This window comes from Elaeis guineensis, chromosome 3 (genome assembly GCF_000442705.2).
Source record: "Elaeis guineensis isolate ETL-2024a chromosome 3, EG11, whole genome shotgun sequence".
In the NCBI taxonomy this organism is placed as follows: Eukaryota; Viridiplantae; Streptophyta; class Magnoliopsida; order Arecales; family Arecaceae; genus Elaeis; species Elaeis guineensis.
In genome coordinates this window covers 68,384,925-68,398,664 of record NC_025995.2, presented here as the reverse complement: position 1 = coordinate 68,398,664, position 13,740 = coordinate 68,384,925, and positions in this window count along the sequence as shown.

The window sequence follows — 13,740 nt, the reverse complement described above, 5'->3', positions numbered from 1 at the left end:
ATTAGACTTGTTCCAAAGTTTTTTGCTTAATTAAATTGAGTCAATTAGTAATCTAATTATTAATTAATTCTTTAAAAATAGTAAAGTCCCAGTGGGACTCTCCCCCAGAGTCCTAGTCCGAGTAGGATTCTTCACCAAAGACATAATCCAATTGGACTCTTCAGCTATCTGATCTGATCAAATCTTCTAATGCACATGACTCCATAGGTTCGATCCTAAGTCGATAGTATAGAAATAACTTTCTATATCAATCGATATAACCATCTAGCAATGATGATCCGACGATCGGATAGGTCGAAATATTGCAAAGCAACCTTCTAGAACCTATTGGCGTATGGTTACCATATAATTTATCTTTTTGACCCAAATGCTCAAGATGACCTAGGGTTTCACTATCAACTCTAATTTAGTCGATCACATTGTATCTCAATCTTTCAAATCTATCTTATGGATTATCCTGACCAAAATTTTACTGAATTGAAATACACTGATGTATATCTCCTACTAATTCAGAGGGGTCAATTCTATCTTGACTCACACACTGACTTGATAAGTATTTGACTGCATCCAGTAGCTTTCCGTCACTGAGTTAGAAACTCAGATGGTTCGATACTAAAGTCCAGTGAGTTGCTTACAAGTCACCATGGTGGTCTCAGATTGAAAAGACACTTATACCCATACCCTTCATGAGCTACTCTTGACAGCAGAGTACTTGGCACATGGTCACGTTCGATGTGAATGTACTCTTACATTCCCTCTGCATGCCATAACAGTGTCTCCACACTCCTTAGTTAAGAGGACAACTAACTAATATGGCATACAACGATCTATACTCGATAATGCTATCATCCTATTAATAGCATATCATTTGGTCGCAAATATTTTTAAAGACTTAATGACAAATTCTCTTTTATCGATTAATTATTATTCTAAGGACTTCATTACATTACAAAAATTAAAGATGGATAATTTATAATAAAAATATCAAATAACTTTTATTAATAAAAATTCATATACAATTAACAAGATGAACACAATCGTCTAACGATTGGCTTTGGGACATATTTTCCAACAATCTTTTTAGTGATTTTCTAACATATCTAGGGAAGAATAGGATTCTCTCATAGTGGACCCCTCCAAAGATACCACAGCATAATGGCATCTCAAAAAAGAGGAATCGAACCCTATTGAATATGGTTCGGTCCAGATGTGGTTTGCAAGTTTGTCAGTTTTTTTTTGGGATATGCACTTGAGACAGTTTGTTTTGTGCTCAATAATATTTCAAGTAAGTCAATTAGTAAAACATCATATGAGATATGATCATGGCATAGGCCAAACCTCTCTTACCTTAAGGTTTAGAGATGTCCGGCTTATGTCAAATGATTACAAACCGACCAGCTTAGACCTAAATCTAATAAGTGTTATTTTGTAGGGTATCTCAAGGAAATGAGGGGATATTACTTTTACATCCCTACTAAATAAAAGGTATTTATCAGTAGTAAAATATATTTTTTGGAAAAGAAGTTCTTTAGTGAAGGAACAAGTGCCTCTAAAGTCAAACTTGATGAAGTTCGATAGGTAGAAAAATCGACACCTGTGACTGAACCTGAATCAGATTTGATTAGATCAAATTCGGAGCCTAATGTAGAACTATCTTTAAGGCGATCTGGTAGAGTACCGTATCAGCTAGATAGATACTATAGTTTCTTGGTCTGAAATGGTGATCCTGTTGAGCTCGATGAGAACAACGAAGATCCAATCACCTATATGGATGTAATACGGAGGTCTAACTTTGAGAAATGGTTTGAAGGAATGAAGTTCGAAATAGAGTCCATGAAGGTCAACGATGTATCGACATTAGTTGATCCACCTGAAGGGATAAAACCTATAGGGTATAAGTGGATGTTCAAAAAGAAAAGGGATGCAGACGGGAAGGTAGAGACCTATAAAGCCCATCTGGTTGCCAAGAGGTATCATCGGTATTATGGCATTGACTATGACGAGACGTTCTCTTCTGTGATAATGCTTAAGTCCATTCAAATTATGCTTACGATAACAGCATACCTAGACTATGAAGTCTGATAAATAGATGTGAAGACAGATTTTCTAAATGAAGAGCTGAACAAAGAGGTGTATATGATACAACCTGAAAGGTTCACATTCATAGATGAGTCCAAGGTGTGCAAGCTTCGGAGATCCATTTATGGATTGAAACAAGCATCTCAGAGTTGGAACATACATTTTAATAAGGTGATCAGAATGTATGGCTTTGTTAAGAATGGAGAGGAACGCTGCATATACAAATGTGCTAATGGTTCTATGATTGTATTTCTATTTTATATGTAGATAGCACTCTCTTAATTGAGAATGATGTCCCTGTATTATAGAAAATAAAAATATGGCTGTCGTCATAATTCTCCATGAAAGATCTAGGAAAAGCAGCCTATATTTTAAGGATGAAGATCTATAAAGATAGATCTAAGAGACCACTTAGACTCTTCCAGCCTATGTATACAGATACCATGCTGAAATGGTTCAGCATGGAGAATTTCAAAAAAGACTATCTCTAATAGGCCATAGAATTTCTCTCTCGAAGAAAGATTATCTGACAATCCCTCAAGAGAAAGCGTATAAGTAGAATTCCATATGCCTCGGTAGTGGATTCTATAATGTACGCCATGATGTGTATGAGATTGGATGTGGTATACTCACTAGGGATAGTGAGCAGATACTAGTCAGATCTAGATGAGAACCATTGGAAGGTAGCAAAAACCAACCTTAAGTATTTGAGAAATACTAAGGATCAGTGGCTCGTTTATAGAGAATCTAACTTGAAACTTATGGGATACACTGATTTCAATTTTCAGTCAGATCATGATGATAGCAAGAATGTATTGGGATACATATTTATACTAAATGATGGAGTAGTCTGTCGAAAAAGTTTCAAGCAGCACACTGTGGCGACTCAATATGCGAGGTGGAGTACATCGTGGCATCTGATGTTATAAAAAAAGCTGTGTGGCTGAGAAAGTTCATCAGTGAGCTTGGAGTGGCCCCCTCTATTGATGGTTCAGTTCTACTTTACTGCGATAGTACTGAAGCTATAGCTCAGGTAAAGGAGCCAAAGGTGCCTCAGCAGACGAAGCATATTTTGCGTCGCCACCACCATATCTAAAAGATCGTAGATCGAGATGACATCAAGCTTCAGAATATCAATGGAAAGAAAAATCTGACCGACTTATTCATTAAAGCCCTTATGGTTAAGGAGTTCGAAGATCATAAATCGAAGATGGGTATACAATACCATACTGATTGACTTTGGTCCAAGTGGGAGTTGTTGAAAATTATGTTCCAAAGTCAATTATCAGCCTATTTACAATTAAGCTAATTGACGTAATTATGTATGATTAATCATTAATAAAATATTATTTGATAATTTTTCATCATAAGCTTATACATCTTCTATATCGAACTCCTGTGTTATGATGAGAGTCCTTATTACTATTTTAAATCAATAATTAAGAATTTATCATTTAGTCCTTAAATGAGTTTATGACCAAATGATATGCTATAACTAGGATGATAGCTATATCAAGTGTAGGTCATTGTTTATCATATGAGTTGGTTATCCTCCTAACTAAGGAGTGCGAAGATGCTGGTATGGCATACAGATGAAATATAAGAGTATATTTCACTGAACATGACCTATTTTGAAGCACTCTGCTGTCAAAAGTTACTCCAAAGGAATATGGATATAAGTGTCTCTCCAACCTGAGATCATCATGGTGACTTACAAACAACTCACTATGCTTTGATACCAGACTACTTGAATTTTTAATTTAAGGTCGAAAGATTTCTGGATACAATCAAATACTTGTGAAGTCGGTGTAAGAGTCAAGATGGGATTTACCACTCCAAGGGATTGAACAAAATGCTTTGTGTTTTAATTTAGTAAGATCTTGACCAGGGCAATGCTTGTGAGGAGTCACAGGATTTATTAGCTTAAGATACATATTAGATGTACTGTTAAGAGTTGGCAGTTTAAACTCTAAGTCATCCTGAGCATCAAGGATCAAAGAGATGAATTATATGGTAACCATATGTCAGTACATTCTGAGTGTTGCTTTGCATACATTTGGTCTATCCGAATGTCGAGTACTATTACTAGATGGTTACTCTGATTGGTACAAAAATTTATTCATATGCTACCAGCTTAAGTTTGAACCTATGGGGTCACACACATTAGAAGTTTCTCTCTGATCAATTGATAGATCGATGATTGAGAATCATCCGAGTATAAAATCGTTAATACGATTGATAATTAACCCTATGCAATAGTTGCAATAACATTATTCGCTCAGTGTTAAATTTAGAAGAATTGATCAGTGATTAGATTGTTGATTAACTCAATTTGATTGAGTATTAAAGTTTGGATCAAATCTAATTAAATTGGATTCAATTAAATCAAACCCGATTAGGTTATGGGATGACCTGATCGCTATGGGAGAATTAGTCCTGATTTGATCAAGATTTGGGTTCAATCTATTCCTAACTAGATTTGAATTTTGGGTACCTAAATAGATTAGGCTAACTTATCTTTATTTAGGTCTAAATTAATTGGGTTTAGATGAAACCTAATTAAGAAGCAAAAAATCAAAACCCTAGAGTCCAAATTAGTTGGACTTCCTTGCTTGCACCACATCATTTCTCTATGCCACTTCTCATCGCACAAAATGAGTTTGTGTGTGAGAAGAACTCCAGCAAGAGCCCCTTATTGTCACCCACCATGGATAAGGAAGAGGTGGTTTTAATTTGAATTCAAAATGGTTTGAATTCAAAACCCTAATCCCTATCATATTCAAACCACCCACCGGCCATCTTGTGAAGGACTCCTTTTGTGTGACAAAAGGAGAGTGCTCCTGATGTTTTTTCCATGCCCCACACCTCTTATTTGTCCCTTCTTAGGATGGATTTGGGTGAGGATCAAATCTGATAGAGTTTGAATTCAAAATGGTTTTGAATTCGAACTCAATTTGATCCCTATCCAACCTCTTCACCTTATGTTTGGCAACCATAAAAGTTATGATTTTTTGTGTGCCAAATATGCTCCACTTTTCACCATGTGAGAGGGCTAAGAAAGAGAGGAGCCGAACCTCTCTTTGGGGTGTTAGGATCTGTGCTGGGCACTATCATTTTGGTGTGAGCATTGGAGGTGATCCAACTCCTCTTTGGGTGAAAGACCTAGAATTGTTCTAGGATTTTTGTGTGAGAAAAAATACTAGAGAGAAAAGAGTTCTTCTATGATTTTTTTCTACTATTGAGCATCTCCTCTGATCTATCTTCGACATCGAAAGGTTTCGGGGCAATCGAAGAAAGAGATCAAATCAGATCTACCATCAGAAGCCATCTACGTGAGCTAGCACTCCCATAGAAGGCTGATCGGTTTGAGAGCTTTATATGGACGATCCATAGAGATCGGACATCTTGTGCAGCTATGAGAGATCAACAGAATTTAGATCCATGAGTTTTAGTTGTAGTGTTCATCTATCCATGCTCAAGTATAGGGTTCGGAACCCTAGTAGATGTAGATATGATCTACTTCTTGTGTTAATTTTTTCACATGCTTGCTGATTTAAATTTAGATTTTTTAGGCATTGTATATCATGTCATAGATCCTTTTGTAGGTGTTGTAAGATCTGATCTTATGTATGAATTTATATATTAAAAGGTTTAATTTAGCTTATTTTGCGGCAAAAGTTTTTGAAATGCATGCATGAAATCTTATGTTTTTTTGCAACAGTTAGGCCTTGGATTTTACTGGTTGAAGCTGGGACCGTCTACATTTGGATTTTATGATCATGAGAAGTTTGGATGATTCCTCCATCCTGGCTTATACATGGGTGCATGGGGGTTATTCACTGATCTCTAGTATGTAGCATTTACCTGTGCACATCCAATATCTATTAGGTTCATCAGGAAGGGGCATTCCTCAAGGACATGGTCCGGTGTACTGCACCCATTGCACATGGATGCAGATACTTGGTTTACACTACCCAGTCTCTATAGTTCTAAGGCCTCTAACCTACATACTAAGGTTGCAATTTTGGCCTCTATAGTTAGGAAAGTCTGAATTTGGTGCATTCCACCTCTCGAGAGTTTAGGTCTATCAGGTTTCCTAGTTGTTTTCCATTATAAATTCTTTTCAACTAGATCTTTTAGAAATTGCCAAGCTTCAGTGGGTTACTTGTACATGAATTGACCCTGTCACATGGACTCTAGTATGGTTCTGAAATTTGAATCTAGTCCTTCATAAATTATCTGACATAGCCTCTAGGTCTCTATTCCATGATATGGGCATTAGGTCAAGAGGTTCTTAAAGCGATCGAAGCATTTTCAGAATGATTCGCCAGCTAGTTGGTAAAATTGGATTATCTCATTCCTAATCCTAACTACTTTATTATGGGGAAAGAACGTCTTTAGGAACAATCCTATAAAGCCCTCCCAAGTTGTGATAGATTGGTTTGGAAGACTATAGAGTCACTTTTTAGCATTGTCCTTTAGGGCAAAATTGATCAATCTTTGCTTAACCTCATTTTTTGACAGTTGTTGTAGTCTCATGGTTGCACAAACCTCTTCAAAGTCTCTAATGAATATGTATGCATCTTCTATTTTCATGAATTTTGGAAGCATATTGATAATTTGAGGTTTAATTTCAAAATTATTTGCAGTGGATTGGGGCAACTTGATGTAAGAAGGTTGGATGAAACTGACTGGATAACATAAATCCTTAAGGGTTTAGGGCTAATTGGGTTCTCCTATTGTAGAGGTTGTTGAATTTGAAACAGGAATCAAATCAGTTCTTCTAGTCGACCCGATACCTTTTTCCATGAAAGAAGTGGAGAATTCACTTTATTTTTTATTTTTTTTTTATTTTAAAAAAAATTAGAATTAAATATAATTTTTTTTTATTTTTTTATTTTTATTATTTTCAATCAAGTTTTCAATCAAAAGAAGAGAAGAGAGATCTTAACTAGGGTTCTCCTAATTCTAAACAGCTCCTAACTGTCAAAGTTGCCTTCGAGCACTTCAAATTCAAAATTGACTAACCGAATCGATCAGATAAGTATAAGATCGATGGGAGGCTCTCCGTGCTTTCGCAATAGACCTAATTAAAGAACCACCTTTCTTCAAAATATAATTTTTGAACTACTTTACTAGACACTGACAGACCAACCAACTTGAATTCAATCCAACTCTTGGATTCTCTTATCCTATTGAGCTCAGATGTCCCTAGGGCTGGCGTCTAATCAATTTTATTTAAGAGTTAGGTTATGCAGATGCAAGAAAGTGAATTGTGGGCAAAGGAAGGGTGATCAAATTCTCACCATATATTATTAATGGGTTTTACCCTTAAAGTATTTTATGGATGTGCAATGCAACAAAGCAATAAAAATAAATAAATTTTAATTAAAAAATTTAATAGCAAATAAAATCTAGTAAGTATACAAAAGGCAAAAATAAAAACACGTATCTAACTTCCAACACTTACCAACTTAATATAAAGCGAGATAAAGGAGACATATATGAAACACTAAAAACTAAAAAGCACGAAGACCAAAAATTTAGACACAAATTAAAACATGCCAATCCCTAGCAACATCACCAAAAACTTGATGTGTCTTAAATGATACCGCAAGCGCACAGTGTGCAATGAAGCACGTTCGACAAATACAGATCGATCCCACAAGAAATTGATTTTTTTAAGGTGTGTTCAAATACTTACTCAAGCGAACTTTAATAGAGAGGAGGAGAATTTATTTGTTAGATTACTAACTATCAAAGCAGTAAATTAATTAATTGTAAAGATAAATGATCTAAAAGATCTAAAGCTTTTGAATCCACTAAACCAATAAATTAGATAGTCTTTCTATGGTTTCTTTTATGATGTCTCTTGATTAAGATATAAAATATGAATAAGCATGGATCAAGAAGAGATTTAACTCAAGTATGATCCATCAAGCATTTCGCTTTCACCCTAGTTAAGTGACTCTCCTTTCAACTTCTTCTCTTGTGTTATCCAAGTATAGGCTATGAATGAGCTCAAACCCAGCTGCAGCCCATCTTAGTTTCTATATGAAAGAAGAAAAAAAGATTTTAAAGAATTGTGAGCCTTCTATCTATCTTCTCCTCTTGGATCGAATCAAGTATGGACTATGAAGGAATTTTAATCCAACTATAGCCCATCAAGTCTCTTGACAAGAGAGATGAAAGGAGAAAGACTTAAAAATTAAAAATATAGAAAGAAATTCAAAGGAGAAGGCTTTTATTCATGGTCTAGCTTCATCACAAACTCTAGAAGGATTACTCAGCTAGATATAGTTTGATTTGAAGCCAAAAAAAATAAAATCCTATGTTACTTGCTAGAATTTAACTTGCAGAAATTAAAAAATATAGAATTAAAAGATATAAAAATTTAAACTATTATACTGCAGAAATTAAAATTACAGAAATTAAATTGAAGAAAAAGAAAACTAATTTATTGCTAAAAAAAATTTTGATACAAAGTCTTTAACTCCTAAGCCATTAACGAGGCTTGGAGTTAGAACAAAAAATAAAAAAATAAAATAAAGCAAAGCTCCCAATCTATCCCATAGAACTTGGCTTCTCTCTCTCTTAGCTTTGGGCCAACCTTCCTATGGCTGACTCTCTTACTCGTGTGTTGGAAGGATAGAAGAGAGTGGGAACAAAAGGGCTTGAGGATCAAGGACGAGTGGAGATAGGATTTTGGGTAGAACAAAATCTACAAATACAAAAACTTGAGAAAAGATTAGATGATCACCAAGAGGGGGTATGTGGGTTTTTTTATACGCTCTCTAGGGAAGGAGGTTTTTATTTGTTGTAGGATTAAAGGAAAGAGTTTCTGTTTTGTTGTGCATCCCAGGGAGTCATGTCGCATCAGCATCCCTGCCTCGTGTACAACAACCTCCCTGCATCCTTGCATTTGTGTTCGTGTTGCGTTCAGCATCCGCATGCCTATTCACGTCACCGTGGAATCCTGTATAAAATTCTTATTTAGATTGGATTGTGCATAGACTCTTCAGCAAATCGTGAGTCTACAGGTCCTTTGGTTCATGCTTCAGGGACTGCTGCAAGCCGTCAGATCGTCATCAAAATGCCTAGAAGGGCTTCATTAGATTGGCACTCGTCTCCACCATTGGATCTTGCCCAGGCTAGCTGCTGACCGCACGATTGCACCAAAATTTCACTGTTCCCCTTGTGAGCCACGTAAAAGACCATTTAAGATGTTACTGTAGCTTCTCACGCAGCTTCTCATGGACCAAGTGGTCCATGGTGGACCGGCTAGCTTATGGATTAGTTTGGGTTGATTTTTGACTTGATTTTGAACCCATTTTAACTCCATTTTTAGCCCTATTTGATCCCATTAAGCTTGCGGATTGGACTCTTTATATTGGTGCACCTCTTTTCCATAAAATATATGAAGAAGCATCAATTCTAAAAAAATAAATATCATTTAGTTTATAAATTAATACTTCTTTGATCATATTTATGCACTTATCAACAGGTGAGTTAGCTCAGATAGAAATCATGCTGGCTTGAGTAGGGATCTTAAAAATATAATTTTCTATCTTTTTTAAGAGAGTCGGCTTGGATTGACATCAAGTCGACTTGGATCTATGCCAATCTTCTTCAAACATGCCAAAGTTGACTCAAAACCTTCTAGAGTTGGCTCCAAACCTTCCAATTTTATTTTTCTTCATATTTCAGCCTCTCAATCTTAAATTTTTTTGACCTCAATGCTTTCAAATGATATTTACTTCTTCTAATTTTATTTATCTTCATAATGAGCCATCCAAACTTATGAGAATTTATTATTTTGAGTACTTTGGTTTGGCACCTTAAGAGAATTTATCCTTAAGATAAATTCTTTATTTTGGATGTTTGAAAAATTTTATATCAAATCTTAAAATATATGATTAGAATTATAGTTAAGTAAAGCTTGGTAATTATCAAAATCAATCATAGGGTCAATAATCTCTCTATTTTTAATAATAACAAAACTTTGAGTATATGTATAATAAGCAAATTATGTGTTTCAATTAATTTTATCAATATAAATATGAAGTGAATAAGGAAATACTTGTTATCAATATAAATATGAAGTGAATAAGTAAATACTTGTAAACACATACTTCATAAATATTACCATTATATTCAAAAGTGCATACATCCAAAATTATATTCAACATAACATACTCATTTTATTTATATAATTTTTCAAACAAATGAATGAGTATCTCGAGTATAATGAATCAAGTGATCAACTTAAGCATTTCAAGCATATGATCATCTCGAACATATACTCAACATAACTCTCCTTCTTTTGATAGCATCAAAAAGCACAAAGAAAGGATTACATTAAATTTTTAGAATTTGACTTTCAAAATTTTTTAAATCAAAATCATCCAAAAAAAATAAATTTTTAAAATTTTATTTAAGTTCTCCCCCTTTCAAATTCAACTTGAGTTTAACTTTTAAATTTGGATCAAGACTTCTCCTTTTTTCTCAAAAACATAGATGCAAAAGTACTTCTCAATTTGAATTAAAAGTACTTGGGCTTTAAAAATCTAATAGCAAAAATTTTTGAACAATATAGTCTGAAAAATACTTCTCTCCTTTTCGATGTTAAAATAGATCATTCAAAAATATATCACAAGAGTTTATCTTAAACAATGCAACAGTAAGAATATAGCCATGAAAATTTAGAATTACGATATAGCATACTTTTCTTTTGTCAAAAGATAAAGTGATGGAATTTAAGGTATGAATAAACTATTTGATATCAATTATAAAAATTATGATACCAATTGTGATAATACTTTTGAGAAATTTTGCTTGATATCAATTGAAAGAAGTTTGAGTTAATATCTTTGAAAAATAATCAATTTAATTCTTCTTAATATCAAATATCTTAAGATTTAACCCAAATAGCAACTATCAAAATGAATTATCTTTCTTCATTTGATCAATATAGATTTAGAAACATATCTTTCCCTTTTTGAATAAAGTTAATGCATTAAAAGGCATCTCAAATTTAATTATAAATAGACTTTGAGTTTCAAGGATTTGAGAGGGATAAAGCTTTTTAGAACAAAGAATTTTCATAAGATAAGTTTAGTTTTTCAAAAGTCTTTTTTTTTTGAAAAGCATCAAATACTTAAATTTAGAAGTAATATTAATTTCTTAATTTGTCTCAAATAACATCAGATCAAGAATGTATCAAAGTAAAATCAGAGCAAAACATGATATCAAAGTAATATAAATTTGAAATAAGATATTCTTTTCTTTTTGCTAAGAGATAAAGCAATGGAGTACAAAGCAAAATAGGTTGTCTAATGTCAATTGTGAAAATTAATCTTCTTGATATCAATCATTTTGAAAAACAAACCAAATAGCAATTAATTTGGTACCAATTAGAGGTTTTAGAAAAAATACATTTTAAATCTATTTCTTAAAAATAATCAATTATTGCAAAATATAAAAATATGTTTCAAATTTAGCTTGATATCAGATTTTTTGAAATAGTAACTTTTTCAAAAATTTTTGATCCCAGTTATTTTAGTTTTGAAGTGATAAAGATATATCAATTCAAATCAAATAGTTTTGAAAATTTAGAATGATAAATCAATTGGAATTGATATTAGCAAATCATTCAAATTAAAAGATTTTTAGTTATTATTCAAAAAGATTATTTCATCTTTTTCATAAGAAGTATTAAGCAATTAAGTTCAAAAAATATATTGATTTCTTGGATTTGTTTCAAATTATATCTTATCGAGAATATAGCTTTGCACAATTAGATTTGAGATAAAGACATTTTTTCTATATTATCAAAAAATAGATCAATAAAATACAAAGCAAATAGTAAGTTATCTGATATCAATTGAATAAAATTAATTTTTTTTTTAATTATTTAGATTTAAAGATAAATGATAGATTTCTTGAGATATTTTGCTTGATATCAACTTCAAAAGGTTCAAGAAGAGTATATTTTAAATTCAATTTTTGAAAACAATCAATCAGAGCAAAGTATCAACATTTATTAATAAATTCTCTTTTTAAGATCAAAATAATTTTTGATACTAATTAATTGTTAAAAATTGATAATATAATCAAAATATGTTAAGTGTGAATAGTTGCTTAAAATGAATTAAACAATCAAAACCATAAGAATACTCAAATAAATCCATAGGGTAAGTAAAGTATAATTATTTATCAATAATCTCTCTTTTAAGATTAATAATAATTTCTCTTATAACATTCAAATAGTATTTTCTCCCTCTGTTTTGCATAATAAATGCCACAAAATTTATTTTTCTTAGTTTTCTCCCTTTTTCTTTTAAAATATGCATATTCATTCTAAAAATAAGCTTTCCAAGAACATAATTTTCTCTCCTTTAGTTTTATAAATAATGCATAATTTTAATCAAGTGCAAGTATAAATATCAAGCATATTGAATTTCTATAAAAGATTAAATTTTTATTGATTATCCGAAACATGAATATAGAATATGATAAAAACATAAAAACATACATGTATGAGAACTAATTCTTATACTGATGACAGAAGTTGATTGCTAAAGTTACTAAAGCTTTATGAAAGAAATCCTAGCATCCTAAGTATAGGTTAGGATAATCCTAAGATGTAAGTCCATGCTGATCAGAAGGAGAGAGTGGTTTGATATTTTCAAATGACTGGCCTCGATCACAAACATCCTTTCTTGCTGAAGTAAGTACTTGAATTAATCTGGCTGACTCCTCTCTGACCAAAGATATAACCTCCATCATATCTCATCTCACCTATTGTGTCTCTGAAGTATACCTTTAAAGCTCTATACAAACCGAAGTCACGATCTTGATGAAAACTCTCTCGATGAATGCATCCTTATTCAATCTATCAGATAATCATGAGCTGCCCTCTGGATGGTTGGTCTATAAAGGTGGAGCTATCTATCTATTCTATTAGTCTACTGGCTCTTCAATCCTATCATCTGCTATAGCATAAGTGCTGGCATACAAAATAGAATCTTCTAAAGAATGTGATGCATGACCATGAAGAAGATCTTGTTGATCATATGATGTAGTAGCCGCATCTCCATACTCGGCTAGTTGGCACTAATATCCTTGATACCCTTGACATCATCTATCTTCACATCTTTCACTTTAGAAACTAGACTTCTAACTCCTACTTTCATTTTACCATAAAATTTTCTCACTAATCCAGGGTAAGTGGATAATTTTTTTTTTTTTTTTACATAGAAGAACAACTTGAAGAAGTCCTAAATTCTTAAATTTTTGCATGGGACTTCTTCTTCTATTAGATGAATTGCTTTTGGGGTGCCATTAGAGAACAAAAACCATAAGAATCAGATAGAAATGGAAAGAGAAATTTCAAATTTGGTGGGAGAGGGATTTGAAAGAAATTATGGCTCAAGAAAAAATTAAAAATAGAATGACAAAATCTTGGGATATTTCTAATTAAGAAATCCATCCTAGATCAAGGAGTTCCAAATTTATTGAGGGAATAATGAATATGGCTTGATTCCTCATAGAGCTATTTTTCTTTAAGAGCCACGAGTCAACTTCTCGATTTCAAAAGTCGACTCCTTGATACAAAAAATAGTTCAAAAAAATTCAAATTAATAAAATTGATCAATTTGA